Below are 21,986 nucleotides of genomic sequence, written 5' to 3'. Positions count from 1 at the left end.
TCATTTGGCTTTTCTAACTATATTGAATAATTTTCCTTCCTTAAGGTTAGAAGTAAATTGATTATCAAAAGAATCCGGATAAAATTACAAAATGAGATAGCCAGTTCTAAAGCCTGGTAACAGTGCAGTGCCTCTGAGCATTACTGACAAAAACTTTGTTTCTCTCCAATAGCTGACAGATTTGTGATTTCAATGGGACAGTAAGGGAGCTGCCACCAAGTGGGAATGCTGGATGTTAGAAGCAGAACCTTAAACAACCTTGGCATTTGGTGGAGAAACAACACAGATGGGCATACCAGAGTAGCTTGCTCACAACAGCCCTTCATTCCCTACAGCCTTTCATTCCCAGCAAAGAGCCTGGTATGTTTTTAACCATCTGGAGGCTGGGGTTTTTTTTGATTGTTTTTGTGGTGTTTTTTTTTTTTTTTTTTTTTTCTCCCAGGGTTAATACAGTTTAATAAATTAGAAATAAAGTCTTGAGTACATCCATCACTGCAGCAAGACCCACTTCCAGAGCCGCAAGTAGATGTTTTGCTTCAACTGTAAAAGAGCTGGTGGAAGTGAAGGCTTTATTTCTTTTCTGTTTTTGTTTTTCTTTTTTTTTTTAATGAGATACAAAGCCATAATTAATTGTTAGTCACAATCTTTACTTTGTGTCAATGCTGCTACAAACAGGAATGCAACTCTAGTGAAGGCCCTGCATATAACTGTTAAATTTCCAGGTGGGGTACAGTATCTGGCTTATCTGGCGCTTGCTAGGAGGTAGATCCTTTTTGTTAATCTACTTGCTAATGGAAGGAAAAACTGGTCGTTCAAGTTACATGTGGGACATGTGACATGAGAATGGGCTGATAAGTAAATTGCACCCAGAAATTGATTTGGTTGCTTATTAGCTGTTTTTCCATTTGTGCCAAATACTGATAGACGCAATAACAATGAAATGCCCTTGGGAAATTTAAGAACTATTTCAATTGCAGCTACTAATGTAATAATAAATTTACATATATTAGTCAAAAAGAAAACAAAATAATTGAGTCTAATGAAAGCTTAATTGAATAAAATATGTTGGTCTTGCCTGGTTTTAGTTTACAGAAGTATTTCTGTCCAGAATGCAGCAGCATTCCATGTGACATGCCAGGCCAGTGCAGCAGACTGTCCTTCTCCAGCAGATCTGATCTTTTATTGGCTGCTCATTCTTTGAAAGTGTGTGCATAAACCTCTTGCAAAGGCCTTGCTGAGAAATAGGACAGCTGGGGTTATTATTTGAAAAGCCGATAGTACTCTCTTTGTAAGCCACAGATAAAATGTTTCACATTTCTATTTCAGGCTGTAAACCAGACCGGGCTGTTCTTGAGCGTAAGTTTACCTTCACAGGAAATCCATTGTTTGGAAAGCTAATGGAATCACCACACCCTGTGAGCACACAGATAAGGCTCTCAGATAAGTTCTTGTTCTCCATGAATACCTAGAAATTATCTGATAATGCTATTGTTAAATTGCAATATTGAAAATCTTACAAGAAATGATACATTTATTTACACAAATCTGTTGGGGTTGGGAACTTGATCTGAGAAAGGAAGCAAATAAGCAAGTGGGAATTTTCATGTCCAATGCAAAGATAAATCATCAATCTGGAATAAATCACTAAGCGAGTTAGCAAAAACCTAAATCCAAGGGCTAAGATCTTAAAGCAAGAGAGCTGGACCTGTTGTCATAAAAACATTGGCAACCCAGTAGCTTTATTTATTCCCCTCTGGATGTATACAAACCAAAAATTACTCTGAAGAAACATTCTTGCAGAGTCAAGCATTCAAAAAAATGTAGCACTTTCCCCTTCCCTCTTGTGGCAGAAATAGGAGCTGAGTAAAGATAGGAAATTTTAATGTGAAAATGTATGGGTGATAAACAAGTGCATTTTCTCCCTTGATGGAAAGAAGTCCAGAAGAGAGAATTAATACAGCTGTAAAGTACTATGAAAATAGTGTAGACACCAGCACTCTTTTGAATGTCTTGCATTCAATTATTATAAAATAAATCTGAGCAAGGAAACCTTGAAATGTTGAGGCAATTAGCATCTTAGCAACACCACAATGACATATTTAGAAGTTTGTAATTACTACTCAGCTCTAGAAATGCTGCTTCTTCTAGTATTTTACAGTAGAAAAAGTGATGAGTTTGTCTGTCTGTAAGGATACCCTAGCTACTCCAGGCGTAAGAAATGCATGGAGATGATGTGAAACATGAGAGAGAGGACTTCCTTCTTTTTGCCTCCATATACAGTGAGACCAGAAACTCTGTTTCAGATTAGGTCCCATTAAAAGAGCAGGACATATCCATTAGCATATTTGGAAAATTTGATATGAAAATCTAGTTGCAAAACTCAATTTGTTTATATGGCAGTTATGAGGGTGTGAAACATCTGATTTTTAAAGTCATATCCTCCTCCTTGCTCCTTATAGGAGTAGTCTGGCTAAATACACATAGATTCTTAAAGGAAAAACTAAAGGCACATTTTTTTTACCTGCATAATCCTGACAAATTTGAAACAGTCACTCTGAAACTTAAGGCACTTGAGAAAAAAGGGACAGAGCTTTAAAAATGCTGGTCTAAGCAGCTGAGAGTTTATGAAAACAAGTATTTCTGCTGTCAGCAACTGAAATGAGATCTTAAAGTGGGAAGTGCTGGGCCAACTTCAGGTGTTAGTGTCTACATTGCAGCTCATCCAGTTTGTAATGCAAGTTACATTGTTGGATTTTAATCCTGAAGTAGCTTTTACTGTGCATAGTTTTGGATAATCCAAATCACAAGTTTTGGATAATCTGTATTTTACTTACTCATCTGCAGGGACAAATGACTGTGTTTACACAGCTGTACTACTTGAGGCTCAGTTTAAAGAAAGAATGTACACATGGAGAAGATCCTTTTGCCTTTGCATTTACATTTCTGTCTTTCCAATATAACACAAGAATGGTCTCTATTCTGCTGAGGTGTAGAGACTACTGCTGTTAGTGAAGCTGTCCCTGCTTCATTTCCTCAGAAGAGATACCACTGTGCAGCTGTATTTTCCACATAATCATAGGCATCTCTGATATTTAATGAACATTCACAAGATGATTTTTTGATTACACAACTTATCCAGCATATTTTAATTGTCTTTGCCCTTTGTTCCTTTTGACCTTTAAGCCTTTGCTTGAAATAAAACCAGTAAATAGACAGAAACAAACTGCTGATTTGTAGTCAAATCAGACTACAATTCAGGAGAAGAACTGTAAATGTGGAAGTGTCAAGAAAAAGTAAGTTTGTCCTGATTCATATAAACACTTTTTTCAAATGCTTTGGGCACAGATAAACAGTCCTTGTGCAATGTTTGTTATGGTTTCACCTGCTTCAAGCTGGAAACTGAAAGTGTTTTGGTTAATGGGACAGAAAGTTTCTTGAGTTGCTCTGCAGCTGCAAGTACTTCTGTATGTTATGATGAAGCACTATCTCACATCTTTTAACAGCAAAGCATCTCAGTAATTCAGATTTTTTTTTGTTTGTTTGTTTTGTTGTTTTTTTTTCTTCCACAGAGGAGGAACCATTGCTTTGTAGTACACTTACAGTGACTGGCTGTACCTGCTGGCATTTCCTGGAAAAGCAGAAATAAATTTTCATTATATCCTTTAATAGACACAGATATAAGTCTTAGTAAAAATGTTTTAAAATTTTCTTACAACACTACTAACTTGGGAGGGGTGTTTCAAGTATTTGAAATTCTTTTCTATGTGAAGCTGAGACAAGTACAAGATCTGATTTCAAGTGGAAAAAGCAGGAAAAATTCTGAGGGCTACAACAGAAATATTTGATGGATCCTTTAAAATGTTCTTTAGAATTTAAGAAATTTGGATTTATATTAAATGATTAGTAATAGTCTTAGAATTTTTTTAAAGTTTTATGTAACATTGGCAGTTTATGTAATCTCATTCCTATTGTGTCTTGAACTACCTTTAACCCTTGTGACATATTTTCTGTAATTCTTATGTTACAGTTGCATTTCTGCAGTTTCCTGAGTGGTGCAGTGTATGGGTACTCATAGCATGTTGACTTCTACATGGAGGAAAAATTAACTGATTTAGATTTTTGGGGTTTTTTTCCCAACTCATCCTCCTCAGTATATAAAATCTTTATTTAAGAGGGACAAAGGCATAACACCATTCCACTCCAATTGCATTTTTTTTTCAAACATAATTTCTACATTTCTTTCTTGAATATACTGGTTCTTGAGCTGATCCTACCCATGTCTTCTTCCTACTTCAAATGACAAAACAAAGCTTGGATAAATGATGCTAGAAGCTGTATTATTCTTTATAGCAAGCAAAGAGAAAAATATCTGTAACACTCTCCTGTTCTGATCTTAATTTTAGTGATCCTTGAGTATTACCATTTTACAGTGGTCTGCAACAGGTAATATAGAATAGTTGGTATGAAATGAAGCCAATCTGCAGCACCAGGCTGCATATGGGAGGATTCCGATAAGTGTGTGGTTTAACTCTGGTGTCACCTGAAGAATTGGATGTCTTTATAATGAAGTATTTCCAAGGTACAGTTATACTGCAATAAATAAAAAGTGTCCACAAAACCTAAAGTAATCAAAGCCCCTAACTGATGCTTAATAAAAAAAAAAAATTAATCTGAGAAGTACTTTTTTTAACATCCCTTCCAGCTCTGGTGATTCTTTCTTTTAAGTTTACTTTTACTACTGCGATAGCTAAAAACTGAATGTGCTTCTAGTCATTTAATATAAAGGGATAAGGATTTAAGGTACTTTTTGGAGGAGTTGTTGTTATCCATTAAGAGTGCTTTATGGCTCTGGGGTTCAGAGATAATGAAGAATAAGAGACAACTTGTTAACACTGCACAGAGAAATAGAAAGTTCACAAAAGTAGAATTTTGCTTCTAGGGAGGTTTAAATGTGGACTACAGTATGTGTTCATGTGTTTGGGGGAAAAAGCCAAAATACCTTTACATTCCATTTTAACTCACATTGCTAATCAGAGGAACTTCTGAGACAGGTGGCAGGATGTCTCATCAAAGTGAAACTAGAGTTGCCCTGCTGAGATTCCACCTGCTATGTAAAAGTCCTACCACCTTCTTGCCAAGTGGAAAGAATTAGCTGACTCCAGTAGATTTTGGGTCTGTATCAGGTAAAAGTGATTCATTAGGCTGTGAGACTGAGTGCTAGAAACTGTACACTCCACAATCCGAACTAGAATCCACCTTAAAATTGTTTAAGAAAATTAATTTCCTAACCACGGTGGTGAAAAATTGTCCCATATTCTAGTGTAAATTTCCCTTCCCAAGCATTTCAGAGCACTAACAAACTAAGGCTCTGCCCCTTGGTCATGGGATGAAGAAGTTGTTGGAGTCACAAGAGGCATTCTACACCTAAAAATGAGCTTTTTGTGGTGAAAATGAAATTAGCTGCTGGCCTTTCAGTATAATTTGGGAAATGTACTTCAAATTGTATGTACCTGCTGCATTTAGCATTTGTAAAAAGTTAGTGCTCTGTAACAGCACTCCCCTCACTAGCTTTTCATCTCTCCCCCTAGTAATTTAATTTTCTTTCTCCCATTATGTCATGGCTTAGCACAGCTCAGGTCACAAATTGCTCAAAATAAAAATAAGGCTGATAGCAGTAGGTGTTATAACATGGTTAGAATTGCAATATAAATAAAAATAACTCCTAACTGTACAAGTCATGTGCAGATTGATCACATTTTACCCACTGGTATCTCCAGTGGATGCTGGGCATGGTACTGTGTAATTTTCTTCGATTTAAGATCATAAACCTGTAGCAGAGAATATCATGGGCTTGAAAGCAAGTAAACCAGCAGTAGTTTCCTCATTGTATTAAACAATTATTTGAAATGAACTTAATTTCACATCACAGTAAGTACAACTGAAATCAGCACGAGTGTATCAATGAAAGAGCCCATCTATTTTGGCCTGATTTTTGTCCAGTTTGCAAACATTGTATCTAAGAACTGTCTGCATTGAAAGTACCCTAATATTTTGTGGGTTAATAATCAGATTTATGTCCATAAAATAGTATTTTCCTACCAGACAGAAAAGACCCACCACAACATCTCCACTTTTCAGAAGTCTCCTGAACAATTTTACTGTCTTTTAGAATCCTTCTCTAGGTGGCATCCTCCAAGCAAAGGCAACATGCAGTTAAATATATCATTTGGAAAGCCATGCCTTGGTTTCTGGATCATCAGCTTCGAGTCACAGAATGATTTGTGTTGGAAAGGGGCCTTTAAAGGCCATCTAGTCCAAACCCCCTGCAATAAGCAGGGACATCTTCAGCCAGATCAGATTGCTCAAAGACCCGTTCAACCTGACACATTGCATATTTCCAGGCATGGGGGCTTCCTTCCCTTCCCTTCCCTGCACTGCACACACTTTTGGCCCATTTGCATATACCTAGACTTTTAAAATGTTTTTGATTTATGGAACTGGATTTTGGAATATAAATCCTTAACTAAATTTGTAGGCAATATAATTGTTAGTAGATATAACAACTGTTGCAGTCACAGGAGCTAGCAACTGCACTCAGTGCTTGACAACCATCAGCAATCTGCTTATCGTCTCAATTTCTCAACTAATCTCTATTATTGTCAGTTAGGAATCAAAACCTTAGGGAAAAAAGATATATTAATTATTTCTGCATTTCCAGATCGCTCTGGAAGGTTGCTATGGGCACAGAATATTGTAACTCTTCTTGGCATCCCCCTAGACAATGCTGGTGGTGGTTGTGCCCCAAGCGCCATGTTAGCACGCAGCTGATCCAGAACGTATGAAGTCAAGAGAGAAAAAAGCAACAGACACTGGCAGAATGTCTCACACCTTACAAGCTCATTTGTGAATGTTTACGACTTCTGGGGAAAAAAACCCCAACAAAACAAAACCCAACAAAACCAAAAACCAACAAGAGGGCTAGTGAAATAAACCAGGGAAGACAAGTGTGAAGGAATACAGGACAGAACACCAATATGCAGGACAGCTCTTCTAAGCTCTGGGAGGGGCGCAAAAAGGATGTGATAGTTACAAAGTATCCATCCTTACCAGCTCTGGCTTTAACCGAAATCACAGTATCTTCGAACATACTCCTATTACAATTTCTACTTCACATGCTCCCTTCCCATCTCCGCCATTTCGTCTCCCAAGCACACTGAAACATTACCAGTGCACGTTGCAAACTTATAATATGTACATAGCTTCCCTAGATGAATCTTTAGGATACTATAGCTAAAATTCCGCATCCATCCGAGTTCACTCGTTTAAGTGCACTTTTGGGAAAGTTCTGTAAGCCACAAAGGCGGAACAGTCAAGGATGCTTGGACAAGAGTGGGCCTCTCTCTAGTCCTGCTGTCACCCAGCAGACACAGAGCACTCCTTTTTCTCTCATAATAGAAAATTTCGTGAGATTTCTGTCTTTTCTAGGGATCTTTGCATTAAAACCACTAAGTCTGTTCCCGGGCAGGATGCGCTGGCGCTGCGGGCGGGACCAGCCTGTTGCGGACAGCACCTGGGGCTGCGGGCGGCCCTGCCCGCGGGTCGGCATCACTGCCGGGGACAGAGCCGCGCGGGGCAGGGACGCCTTCCCGGAGGGATCAAGCGGCACTTCAGGGGTGCCCTGGAACGCCGCCCCCGCGCCCGGTCTCCGCCGCGCTCCCTCGCGGGAGGCAGGAGCGCCGCGGCGGCGCTCAGCGGGCGCTGCTGCTCCGCGCTCACGCCCATCGCCGGGGTAAACGGGGCCGCTCCCGCGGGCTCTCGCCGCCGGCCGCCCCGCGGTCCCCCGCGCGGCGGGGACAGCCCCGCGCAGCGATGCGGGGACGCTGCCGAGCCCGTCCCGCCCGTCCCGGCCGCTCCCGGGGCGGGGGCGCGCGGGAGGAGGCGGCGGGGCGGGGGCAGCGGCGGCGCTGGAAGGTCCGGGGCGCGCATGCGCGCTCCGTCGCTCCGTGACGGGGGCGCTCCCGCGGCACCGGGGCCCGGCTCGCGCTCCCATAGGCTGCTTCCCCCGGCAGGCGCGCGCCCGCGGCGCGGCTCTTCCTACCGCGCTCGCGGGGGCGCGCGCTGCCCGGGCCGTGCGCCGCTGTCACGGCTCCCGCGCGCCGCTCCCCGCCCTCGGCGCGCGCCCTGCCCGCGCCCCGCGCCCCATCCCCGCCGGCTCCGCTCCGCCGCCGACGGGTTCCTGCTTCCGTCTGCTCCCGCCGCTCCCCGCCCGCCAGCTCCGCCGCCCCCCCGCCCGGCACCCGTGGCAGCGGCAGCGCGGGCTCCGCCGGCGGCGCCGGCACTCTGGTAAGGGGATGCGGGGGCTGAGCGGCAGCCGCGGCGGCAGGGAAGCGGGTACCGAGGCGAGACCGGGCTGCTCCGGCGAGCGCTCCCCATCTCTCCCCCGGGCCTGGCGCCGCCGCTTTTGCGACTCGGGCGCTGCTCAGCAACCACTGTCGCCGCCGCCGGGGTGGTGATGGCGGGGAGGGGGCCGGTCCCTGCCGTGTGCCGGGGTCCCCGTAGGCTCCCTCACCTGAGGGTCGCTGCTGGGGCCTGAGGCCGCCGGAGAGCGCGGCGGAGGAAGGGGAGGCCGGGGCTCGTCGAGCGGCCGGGGCATCACCGTGAGCGGCGGGGCCGGGCCGGGCCCGGGAGGGAGATGCGTGCGAGCCCCGGGCGCGGCGCGGACAGCGGGGTTCCCGCAGCGCGGAGCGCGGCTGCCGCCGTCCCGTGCGCCGCGGCCGCAGGGCGCGGGGGGCGGCCTCCAACTTTCCTTGTCCCGGGAACTGCGGCCGCCCGAGGGGACGCCTGCTTTTGGCAGGGAGGAATAAACGGTGAGCGTGGGCTGTGAGGACGGACCTCACGCTTTGGGGCCGCCTGGTTCCTCGAGGAAGTGCTTGCCTGACACGGGTACAGAGCCTTCGGTTGTTGCCTGGGGCTTTTCCCACGGCGACCTTTCCTGTATTTCGGCACAATTGGTTTTGGTCGTGGATCCTGTTACTGGTAAGGCTCTGGCGATTTAGCCTTAGGCGAGTTAGTGCTTGATTATGCTCAGGTCTTTCACACGTGTGTGCAAGTAGTGCGCGCAGTGTGTTCTTGATGCACTGCAAAGACCAGGCTGTGACCCTCTGCTTTCAGAAGCTCCTGGTTGAGGGTACAAGAGGCAGAAACTATAGTGCTGTGGTGCGGAGTGTACCAAGAAGCCTAAGGGCAAAGGCATGAGCTGTAAAATTGCTTGTTGAAGACTGTAACTTCCTCGGGGCAGTACCTGCTGTCCTTGCGCCCTCAACGCACACATGATGCACATGCTGTGTGTACATGGATGTGGCGAACAACCCTGTGCTCAGAACAGTCGTGTACTTTATCTGCGATCTTCTATTAGCACTTGGCACCTCTTGTTCTGTGTGTGTGTGTTTGTACACTGAAACATACACATCAGCTGAAAATTGTATGTTTCAGTATACATGTCTACATACACACACACATACTCTTTCTGTCCCCAAGTACAGGATCTTAATGTCTAGGCCTGAAAGTTACTGGTGTAAATACTTCAGAAAGAGTGAGTGTGAAAAGGTTTCTTGATTTTGTAGTATTAATCTTATTTATTTTTCCAAGTAATTTTCCCCTGCAAGTCATCAAAAACTTCAGAGAAGTCTGAACTGCAAAAGCAAATAAGTGGCCAACTTGCCTGTGCTGCTGGTGCTTGGGGTGCTTTTACAGATGACTGTTACAATTCCTTTCATTATTAAAGAAAACTGGTTATGGGGAGTTGGTGACTCTGCTTTGATGTATTTCCAGTAGCATCTGTTTCTCCGGTTATTGCAGGTATGCTTACTGCCAGATTTTTAGTGATGCTTGTTAGGGTTTTATATGAATATTTACCTTAAGCAGGCACACTAGCATATTGCAAAGTTTGCATATTTTCCCAACTACATGTAATAAGACAGCCTTTTTCAAAGTTGGAAGTACAATTAATTACCCATATTTTCTGAGCAAAAAGTTCAACAATGAGAGAAGGGCAGGAATCAACTTGGAGTGTTTAATCAGGCAAATTCACTCTTTCAGTGATGTAGCTGCCAGGACATTTGACAACAAGAAGGTCAGTTGGGAGTTGTAGCTTTCTTTTCCTTTTAGCCCATTGTCTTCATTTGTTTAAAATTTTGGTGGTTTAGTTAGCTGAACAACTGAAAGTACAGTAGTTCTAGGAAATACAAGAAAAAATATGCTAGCTATACATGCTGGAGTAGAAATAGAGCTACTTCACCTTAAGTGAATTGGTAAAGGCTGCACCAAACCACATAGGGGCATCCCTTTGGTTTGACATCTGTGGTTTATGATCACTTTATTGCAACTTCAAATAGAGACTTGATTGTATAATTGAATGCTTATATATTACAAATATTGCACACCATTCATATTGTAGAAATTGTTTTTTTGATCCATTTCTGTCTTTGTGTGGCTGTATGGAATAGGTGCTTTATCTGTCAGATCTTTTCTAAACCAAATTATTTTCCCAGGCTTGGAATGTATGCAGTTAAAAATAATAAATGATAATTTTATTTATAGTTTATCAAATCAGTCTGTTCATTGTCATTTCAATGGATAAAGAAGAAGAAGGTTTGGATTTGAGTATTTATATCTTGTTGCAGTCAAAATTAAAGTAAAAAGTCATGACTATAATCTTAGACTGGTCTGGAGGGGGAGCTAGTGTCAAAGCAAAACTGAATTAAATCTTGTTGTCTGGTCTTAGAATATGCTTCTAATACATTAAGGAAAACAAATATAGATGATGCATGCTATGTATGATTGCATTAATATGCATCTCTTGTATGATGAAAATAATCTGAAAGTGAAGTGATGTGTGATTTTTTTCTGGGAAATAGAGTATGTATTTTGCTGTTGTGCAACAAAAACTGTATCCAAAGAACTTTGAAGTTGCAAGATTAAGCTCTTACACATCATGAAATGGCAGAATCAGAGATTCTTGTAAGAAATGTAATGTGGCCTATAAATGTAGGGTTAAATTTTACGTTTTTCCCTACAATGTTGCTTTCAGTTTATAGCGTAGAATGGCATAGATGGTGTTCAGTGTGCCATACTGAATCCTTTTTCTTGGTATCAAATAATGTGTGGCCTGAATATTTTTTTATGTGCTGTTCATATTGTACTTTCTTAATTTCCTCTTTTGCTGTTTCATTACCTTCAGTCTCTAGTGCCTGCATGTTTCACTAGTAATATTTTCACATAAGTCTCCTGAGATATATTATGTATTCCTTTGTGTTGAATATCCAATTTAGGAACTTTATGATATGATTTTTCAAAATAATCTATCAGTGTTTTAATGATTTATGTATTCTAAGATGTTTTCCCATAAAGGTCTAATTTACTAACAATAATCTGGCTTTTTTTTACTTGTTTTTAATAAACCCCTCAACAGGGATCCATGAATGCACATCTAGGAAAGACCTCATTGCTTGATTTGTAGTATGGCGTGTGTTGATTTAGACTGCAGGGATAAATACTTAGCTCTGTTGCAGTGTTAACCCCAAGGTACTAAGTCCATTATTTTGATGAAGAGTGGATTGCTCATTAAAAGTTTGTCGGGGGGTTTTGATATATTTTTTTCTTTTAAAGATGATTTGTGTGCAAGAAAGAAGAAAAAAAAAATCCAGGACAGTATTAATTCCCTCACTTTTTCTACAATACCTGTCTTATTAACAACACACTTGCCAACATTTGCAGTGCATATGGCAAGGTCCTTATATAATATAATCTTGTTGTTTATTGTTTTTCTAACACGTTGTTCAGTAACACAGCAGGAGGACCTTGAGCACAAGGGCACAGAGAACAAGATCAAATAACCTTTAATTTTTGTGATGTGACTATATATATTTTTTTAACCGATGGGTAGGTTTTTGATAGTCAGCTGTTTAAAACTCCATGAAATTCTTTGCACATAACCAAAATGTTCGACATTCTAGATTTAAAAAAAAAGTCAGCAAACCTGATAGACAGGAGGAAACCCTCTGTCCTGTGGGATTGCACATATGACTAATACGCCTGTAAGTCTCTAAAAATGCTGAAATTTGTCTATTTTGCCGTGCAACTTGTGCCACTTGAGCTAGCTGGGAATGTGATACTAGTAATTTGTTATTCAGCTGTACTCCAAATGATGTTGTCTATGTATGGTTTTCTGAGATTTTGAAGTGTTTGAAAGTATAGATGAAATTCTGGAGTCTTGGGCTCTATTCCAGGCTCTGGGAGTGAATATATTCTGTTGGATGCTGATTTTTCTGCTTATTCCTTGTGTGATATCCCTGTCCCAATCTTCTTTGCCCTATCCTGAAATTTTTATCACAATTCTATTTTCCCCATGTAAACAGTTTGTTTCTTGCTAAAGGGCTTCTTATCTGGCATCCAGTACTATCCAGTGTGCATAGAGGTTCTAACTAATAAGTTATTTATCTGAGTTTCTTTCACTGTTTGAATCCTTTCACAGTCCTGTCTGCTGTCTCAGGTTTCTGTCCACTATCCTCAGTTTCACATCCAGTTTTCTGTCATAAAAAGGATCTCTCCTCTCTGTGTTGTGCATTTCCACTGGCTCCTGTAGTTCTGTATTCTGTAGTTTTCCCCCTTCAAATTTTTGCTTCATTCTTCCTGGCTTCCCTCATCTGAATTTGTTTTTTTCTTTTCATGCCTGTCTTCCCAGCCGTCTCAGACTTGGTCTGTATCTCAAACTCAAGATTGTGTTCATTGTGTCAACTGTATCAGCTTTTTTCCACATTGCAGTTCTTTCTTTAGTCAAATTTTATTGGTTCCTCTCTTTTCCTTTTGTTTACATGGATAGTTTATGTTTTCATACTTGTTGGATCCAGCAGGGGTATCACTGAGAATAAATTTAGATGCCAGTGATCCATCCTGATAGTCAGGAAAGCAAGCAGGCCTATCAAGACTTTGTGGGGAACTCATGTCTGAGCTACAGTACAAAAATGGGATATACCAACAGGGGCAGCTGGGACAGGCTACAAAGGAAAAATTTAGAAAAATTGTCCTGGTATGTAGGGATGACATCAAGAGAGCCAATGCTCACCTAGAGATGATGCTTAGGAGGGAGATCAAGGGCAGCAAGAAGAGTTTTGGGGAACGGAACAGTCCAACTTAACAGAACATTCTAGTACTTGAGTAGTGAAAAGCTGGACAAGTAAAATCCAAGCTTCTTTTGGAATGTGATGTGTCACAGTGACAGTGGATCCAGATAAGGCTGGGGTACCCTGATCCTTCTGTTCCTTAGTGAGCATCACCAGCAAGGTCTCCCAGGCCTTGTGCTTATCAGGAGAGCAGCTGCCAGCAGTGGCTGAGGATTCAGCTGGGGATTATTGAGATGACTCAAATCCTACTAGTGCATGGGGCCTAAAGGACTGTGCCAGTGAAGGTTGATAGAGCTGGCCAGTGTCACAGCAAGGTCCTTCCCTAGCATCTCTGAAGCATCTTGGATACCAGGCAACCCTCTCAATGGCTGAACAAATGCATATGTTGCACCCTCCAGAAAAGGCCAAAATACAGCCCAAAGAGCTACAAACTGAGTAGCTTTCTTTTTGTCCCTGGGAAAATAGGGACATGGGTTTTCTTGGAACACATTTCTGGTCACAAGAAGGAAGTGAATGGGAGCAATAAACATGGATTTGTCAAAGGTAAATCATGCATGACAAGGCAGATTGCCTTCTATGGTAAGCTGACTGAATATTTGGAAGAGGTAAGAACAGTGGATTTAATTTTCCTGGACTTCAGCAAGATTTTCAACTCAATCTCCACTGATATTCTTGTATCCAGATTTGGACAGAACAGATTGCTGGAGAACTAGGAGATACAAAAAAGACTGGTTGGATAGATTCAGAAAGAAGTGCTTAGTGTGTCATATAGGGAGGTTGGTAACAAGAGGGGTACTGCAGGGGTTTGTGCTGAATAGTGACAAAGTGTGCTCTTGTGCTTGCAGATGACACCAAACTGGGGGGAGATAGTTGTGCTTGATGATGGGGCTGCTATTCAGGGGGGACTTTGTCGCTGTGAACACAAGGCCCATCTGGAGCTTTATTCAAGAACAGCTGCAGAGTCCTACACTGGTGAAACAGGAGCACCTTGCAGTGATACAGGCTGGGGACTGACAGGCTGGAAAGCAGCTCTGTTGGAGAAACCTGGGGTCTTGGCAGACAGCACTCTGCCCATGGATCAGCAGCAGCATGCCCCTGCAGAATCACGGAGGGGTTCCCAGCTACCAATGTAAAGCACTGAGGGCTACTATGGAAAAGGGAAAAAAAAAATGAACTCTATCTCAGTCACACCCTATACAAAAGGACATAAAAGATCGTCCAATTCCAACCCCCCACCACGGGCAGGGACACCTTCCACTAGACCAGGTTGCTCAGAGCCCCATCCAGCCTGGCTTTGTACACTTCCAGGGATGGGGTATCCACAACCTTGCTGGGCAATCTGGTCCAGAGTTCCACCATTTTCACAGTAAAAAATTTCTTCCTAGTGTCTTATCTAAACTTTCCCTCTTTCAGCTGAAGGCGATTCCGCCTTGCCCTATCACTGCATGCCCTTGTCAGAAGTGTCTCTCCAGCTGTCATGTAGACCCCCTTTAGGTACTGGAAAGTGCTCTAAGGTTTCACAGGAGCCTTCTCTCCTTTTCCTCTCCTTTTTCCTCTCATTCTCCACAAGCCTGGCTCTCTCAGCCTAAAAAAATGAAGGGCAGCAACATCCTGGATTCTATGAGAAGGAATATAGCCAGCAGATGGAGGGAAGTGGTTATTGCTCTCTACTTGGTGCTCATGAGACTGCATCTAGAGTGCTGTGCCCTGTTTTGGGACTCTCAATACAGGAAAGACATTGATAAGTAAAAGTGAAATTGGTGGAGGACTACGAAGATGATTAGGGAACTGGAACACTCATCCTGTGAGGAGAGGCTGAGAGAGATGGGTTTTTTCAGCTGGAGAAACAGATGATCTCAGTGGGATCAAAAAACAACATACTGGGTTTTTTTTGAGGACATCACCAAGAAGATGGAGTCAGGCTCTTTTACTGAGATTTGTGGGGTGAGGACATGAGATGGTGTTCATCAATTGAAACACAGAAGGTTCAGGCTTGATTTAAAGAAAAACTCTTTCCATGGGGAATATTGAAGCTGTGTAGGAGGTTGCCCTGAGAAGCTGTGTAGCTTCTGTCTTAGAGGTTTTCAGGACCCAAATAGGAAAGCTGAGCAACCCATTCTTATATCTGACTTCGAGTAGGAGATTGGACTGAGGGACATGTGAAGGTCCCTTCTAAGCTATGTTATCCTGTGGATCTTTAGTTCCCAGAAGTGTTACAGGAATGGAATAAGTACAGACAGAATATGTAGGTGGCTCAGCTGCAACATATCAAAACAAAATCAGTAACATTACAGTGAGCTTGACAAAAGCATCACTTGTATGTCAGGGAAAGCATTTCACTGACTCTTAGAAAGATGCATGTAGAGCTTAAAGCATATGAGTGATTAAACCTTTTGAAGAAAACCTTTTGTAATGAGGCAAAAGTGTATTTTTATGTAGCTTTCCTTGGAAGGAGGAAAAATATGTTTTGCATACCATGTAAACTTTGAACCAGCTTAGGCATGGACACCTGGAACAGAATGGGTCATCTTGAAAAGCTTTTGGCAACTTAAACTAAAAAATTATTCTTTTATAAGGAAGTATCTGTCAGCCTTAAAAATTGGTGATCTCTCTTGGTGGTTTGTCATGATATGTATGTATATTCATATTATGTAGCTCATAATGCATCATTTCAAGGTGATGATTTTCTGACAGCCTGTTAAATCAGATGCAATCAATTCTGATTTCCACCCCCCTTCCCTTACCCCCCCAAATATTGTATACTAGATCCCTCAGATGATTATTTTTTATTCCTGCTCTTTTCTCCCTCCCTTGCCACATTTTCAGGGTGAGGAATAAATAAAGGAAGAGAAGTAGTCCTAAGATGCAAAGAGCCCAGTAACTGTTTTGGAAGACTTTTGGCTAAAAGTCTTCAAATCAGAAGACTTGCCTGTTGCAGAGAATTACTATGAAATAACAGGCTGGGTGTACATGTATAGTTAAAATTTATTTTTCTTTTTTGTTATCTGAGTATGAGATGTTATATGAGGAATGATCTTTTTCAGAGGTTTTTGCCTCTTCATTGGTATTTGCTAACCTGTCCTCTTTACATATCTTCCCTAAAACAAATGGTGATTTCTGTAGCAAAGCGTAGTTTCCATGAATCAATGATTGTATTTAGTTCCTTCAAATATTAGATATTTATAAGCATAATGTGCATAATTTATTTTCAGAATATATCACTTTGTGAAAATAAATACTTCATCTGTTGGTCATTCTAAAGCTTGATGAAGTTTGTGCTTTTACAATTGCTTTGTGGTAGCAATACTCTGAATGTAAATGCTTTTTAGGAGAGTGCTTTCATTATATGTTTGCTTCATAATCTTACAGTATGATGAATAATTTTCTGTAATGTTAGAGAATTTCTTTTGTGAGGCAGTTAATAGCAATAAATATCACCATGACATTATTAATTCTGTATGCCACAGATTCTTTAGAAGCTTGTGGAACATTGCTGTGAATATCTTATGGACATCAATTTTGACTTGCTGTGAATTAAACTCTTTCTTCAAAGCATTGCTCTTACAAAAGGTTTTGTAAAAGAGCAGTAGGAATTCTCTTCCAATAACCTCCCAATGTTCATCTTTAGTTTGTTATATTACTTTTGTTGTACTTCACCATAGTTTGTTTGCACAGTCACACAGTAACTTTTCAAAGGTTGTAGGGGTACTGATATATTTGTTAAGCTTTTTGGAATTTATTTTTTGAAGGTTTTTTTTAATTGATGTAAAAATATTAAAGTATTTATCCAATATGCTATTTATTGAAGAGTTTCTAAAACATGTCATAAAAATATTTGTTTAAATTATTAATGTATTCAATTACAAAAATTTCTTCTTAAAACCCTTTGCCTCTAAGGAAAAATCCTGTTGACCAAGTTCAGAATGTGAGCTTTCAGACTGCCTGGAACCTTTAGCTCTGTGCCTCTATTTATGATGATAAAATGTGTAGTACACCTGATATGCTGTACTTAGCTGATATTTTTTTCTCCTTTTGGGTGCTTGCTAAACAACTTTGTTTGTTTGACAATCAGTGCTCACACAGCAATAGCAAAAACTGTTCCCCCTCAAGGATACAGTGATCTAATGTGGCTGTAATGTGTTGATGAATACTCTCTTCCCCCACCCCCTTTTTGATTTTCTCCCAGCCCTAGTTGTATAAAATGATTCATGGCAGGGCACCTATGTCTTTGGTTTCTCTCAGCTGTCTAGGCAAGCATTTGTTTCTTATTTAGGGCAAGATTTGAATATACAGGAGAAAAACTTAAACAGAAATGTTTTCCTTACTTTTGAGAGTTTCACTAGGACACCTTTGTGGTATTGTGCCATGTCTCAGTATTTTTTTGAAGGTTAGATAGCCTCTGCCCTTCCCTTTTCTGTAGTCTGGGGTTTAGAATGACTTGTTCACAGTTTACAGTCTTCTCAATGCATGTCTTCACATTTCTCTTCAATAACTAAATCTGTTTCACAGTTATCTTGGGATTTGTTTTTTAACAGTACAGCATCTGACTTTTTGATGTGTCTATTGCTTGGGGTGTTTTTAAGTTATTGCAGCTAGGACAGCATGAATTACACCTTCTTCCTCACGTGGCCCACTGGAGGCATTCAGTGGCATTGAAAGATGTTCTCCTTGAGTTATTCTTCATTGCTGATGCCTACTCAGCAGTCTGGATTTTGGATTGAACTGCTAGACATTCTCTTTGCAATGGTTTTTAGCTTTTAACATCAATGAGGTGGTGTTGGACTAGGTATCAATACTCTGAAGTTTGCTCTGCCAGGCTGTAAAGATGGATGGCAATTTTGGTGATATGGCAGCTTACATTACACCCTATGACAATTTTTTCAAATTCTGCAGATATATGCTTTGTGTACTTCCTAAGGAGCAGGGGATGTCCCCTAGCAGGTTGTTAATGTTTTTTTTCTGATGTAACTATTTTTTCAGTGGCAGCAGGATCCTTGTAATGCATGTGAGAAAGCCCTTTTATCCTTCTTCACTTAATTACAGCAGATAGTGCTCTTACAGATGAGGAATTCAATATAAGTAGAGCACAGAAATGTTTGTCTCTCAAGGAGCCAGGCATACATATGAGATACGGAGAGATCAGCATAATTTAAAATGCTTGTTTGATTTTCCTGTACAACATACTGCAGAATCATGCATAGGTAATGTTAATAATTCTGCAGATTCTGTGTCTACAGAAGAGCTGAGAGAACATGGTCTGTGCTCAGTTGCTTGTTCTTAAGACCCTTCTGTATGTGTGCACAAAGTCACTCAAAGTTTATCCTTAGGCTGAACACATCTAGGTGCTTCAAGCTGTTGGAACAAGAATAGGAAATATCCCAAGGACTGAAATCTGGCACAGGGTCATAAAACCATGTGTTGAGATGTAACAGGGTATGCTGGCATCTCTTCACCAGAGATGTTTTGATGCTACACTTTCTGAAGAATGAGTTTGAAATACTGTTTTACAGAGCATTGATTTTTTCTTCCAAATCCACTGTGTCTTGACGTCCTGCAGCAGATAAGATCCTGCTGTCCTGGCTTTGAAGAGACAGTCACAGTTTTGTGACCAACTTATTTTCAGTTCAGACTTCCAAGACTGTGCCTTTTGTGGCACATGTTCTTATGTAGATTGTGAGTACATTTACTATTTCAACTGTATTGGTCTCAGGCTTGCAGTTTAGGTGCTGTGGCTATTTGGGGTGGGCTTGCTCATTCTTCACAAGAATGGAAGGGGAACTGACATGTTTGTATGCTGGCTGAGTGGATTGGTTAACTGCATGCATGTCTCCAGTGTTGGTTTGTTCACAGTCACAGGTTTCACCTGTGGTTAAAATCCCCTTTTATCCAACTTTAATGTCAAGTGGACATCATTAGAAAAAGATTAAATCTAAGTCCTTTTGAGCTGCAGTTTTTGCTGATGTGACATTGATTCCCCCCCTCCCTCCCCCCCACCTGATCTTTGAGTGGTACTTTTATATTTGTTAACTTTGGGGATGTCTTTTGTAGTACCTTGGCCTGTCTGATTCCAGGTTTTCTCTTGCTTACCTAACATCCTGCTTTCTGCAGTGGAGAGCCCTTTTCTTAGAGGAGAGATTTGGAAGAGGAGCATAAAGTGGACTGTGGTACAGATTTTCAGGTGTTTTCAAGTCATGCCATGCTGATTAAGGCATTGGTATGATATCCTGAATGTCATGGAGTCATAGAAGGGTTTGTGTAGGAACAGACCTTAAAGATCATTCAGCTCCACCCCCCCTGCCATGGGCAGGGATACCTTTCACTAGACTCCCTTCAGGTACTGGAAGGCAGCATTTAGGTTACCCTGAAGCCTTCTCTTTTTCAGGCTGAACAATCACAATTCTGTCAGTCTTTCCTCATAGGAGAGGTGTTTTGCTATAGATTGTTTAGAAAATGAAATGGCTAATCTTGGGCTTTAGATTTTATAGACTTCGAGACTAACTTTTTTATAGACTAACTTTTTATGCTTTCAAAAATCTGAGCTAGTAAATGGAGGTAATATTTTAGTGTCCCATCAGAAATGTTAACCAGGGTATCAATTACATGGTTATATTTAGAAATAAGTGGAAAAATAGTAAGCATATTTCACAGTGCTATTTTGAAGGTGCATGCAGATTCTGAATGGCTTTCACGCTGAGTCAGGCCTTTTGAATTTCTTCATGTTTATATAGCAAGTACAAATACAGAAACTGTTTTTCACAGTTCCTAAATTTTCATTTAAGTATATTTCTTTGTGACACTGATGTGAAATGATACAATATGGTCATACTGTGTTAGACAGCAAAGGTGCAACTTCGGTGTTCCTGAAAATCGTTTCTTGCAGAGAAGTTTGTAAATAGTGGGTAAAACTCACTGGCAACTGTAAGTCAAATATATTTAGCCAGGTTTTTGTTTCTTAAAGGGGTTTACTGTAATCTGACTTCTAAGACAGTAAAAACCTGCTTGTGTACCTAATGTTCTCTGTGCCATTTGTTATGCAAGACCTTGAAGTCATAAGCAAATAGGAAATCTTTAGATTGCTAACCTTTGTTAGTGGCTTTTCTCTTGAAGTCTTCTACAGTAGTACTTAACTTCTTACTGTCCCTGGCAGAAGCAACCACAATGAAACTGATTATTTATCTGGTTTAAGCATACCTTATCAAAAAAGGTTATAGTTTTAACTGTTCTTTTTGAAATCATTAGTACTGGGAAATGGAAGCATTTGGAGTGCTCCTTTGGACAGTTATTTTCTTGGTTTTTGCTTGAAAATATTTTATTAATATGGTGTTTATTAACTGCCATCACCTGGTGTTGAATTGTATCTAGAGCTCAGGGCTCTATTATGGCTTTTTTTTATTCTTATGTTAGGTCAAATGTGATTGTAGGTAAAAAAATGCTGTGAACTGTGGATTTCCATCTGAGAATTCTTCAGCTGTGCTTGGATATGCTGTGTGAAGACTTACTGTTATTTTGAAGGTAGATAGTCCCAGATGTGCAGTTAGTATGTACTAACATAAAAAAATTGAGTGTGACAGTATATAAGAATAAACAATGGTAAACCAAAATGGAATATTGTCATTTGAACTGATTTCTAATGACACTTGTACTATTACAGGTGTCTGTCTCCTCTTAATTGCACTAATTACATATGTGTAATTGGTGACAGCACATATAGTATGTGTTAGTAAAGTTATTTAGAAGGCAGAGTCAGTACTTGAGGGTGCATTTTGAGCTTCAACAATTTTGTCTCTCATCTGTCTTTTATCTTGTACTTTCTCAGCTTTAGACTATTTCCTGATGGAAATGTATGAAATGTAGTGACAAGTTTGTCCTTCTTTATCCAGCAGGCTCTCTAATGAGTTCACTGATGGACAGCACTGATGTCAAACTGTGTCTCTGTAAAACTAAATGTACAGTGAAAGCTGCTACAAATTTTGCTTGGATATCAGGCTTAAGATTACATATAGGTTTTTGTAATGTTGTCTCAATGTATTTTACTTCATGTTCCCCAGAGTTCATCCATATACTCCCTTTTCTTTTCCTACTGTCCTGTTACTGGGATCAGGATTTAGCAGAAACCCCATTTTCATAATTCTGTATCTCTTGGTGTTTGAGTATTGCCTTGTTTTCTTGGCTTGGTGTCTGCCAGCATCCCTTGACTGATGGGAAAGGGTGATCTATGGTTAAATGAAGCAGCTGTTCAAAGGGAAACAGAAGTGATGCTCGGGACAATTTATAAAGTTCTTTGCTGTTTGAAAACTGGGTTATATGTATAGTGTAGATTAAACTTATCCATATTATATGCATATAGATGGAGGTATATACAAAAATATATAATTATACCAGATTATGCTGGTTAGATAGGGTGGCTTTTACCACAGGCATTGGGTATTGTAAGGAAACCTAACTTACTACCAATGTATTCTTGCTTTGGGTATGAATGAAGCACTTTTTTGTGGAGCCTTTAACCCACAGTAAATTTGTTCCTGTGTCTGTCTGCTCTCCTTCATACCTTATAAACTGAAAGAGAAAAAAAGATGAAATTCAACTTGGTTGAAAATCAACATGTAAGTTTTTTGCTTTTTATCCCTAAGTAGGAAGGATGTATGTATAATTTGCTAAATATTTTCTTCATAAATTAAGCATGAGAGGAGTGAGAAAGTTATACAAGATTGGCTAGTTGATAGTAAAAGTGGGAGATAGGGAAATAACAACCACTTCAGGAGGAACATTGAAGTGTACGTTTGAAGGAATAGGCTCTTAATATCA

The 21,986-nt window shown here is 40.8% G+C and overlaps 1 protein-coding gene across 6 annotated transcripts in view; it reads left to right on the top strand.

The window, feature by feature from the left end:
- The first annotated feature begins 8,165 nt into the window (after positions 1–8,165).
- Positions 8,166–21,986, top strand: part of FUT8 (fucosyltransferase 8) — a 98,609-nt gene continuing 84,788 nt past the window's right edge. For all 6 annotated transcript variants that reach the window (XM_036383845.2, XM_036383846.2, XM_036383851.2 and 3 more), the window contains exon 1: positions 8,166–8,343. The gene's annotated coding sequence lies outside the window, so the exon portion shown is untranslated. The remainder of the gene's footprint in view (positions 8,344–21,986) is intronic.

Source organism: Molothrus ater, chromosome 6 (assembly GCF_012460135.2).
Source record: "Molothrus ater isolate BHLD 08-10-18 breed brown headed cowbird chromosome 6, BPBGC_Mater_1.1, whole genome shotgun sequence".
NCBI lineage: Eukaryota > Metazoa > Chordata > Aves > Passeriformes > Icteridae > Molothrus > Molothrus ater.
This window is presented reverse-complemented; position numbering and strand designations above follow the sequence as displayed.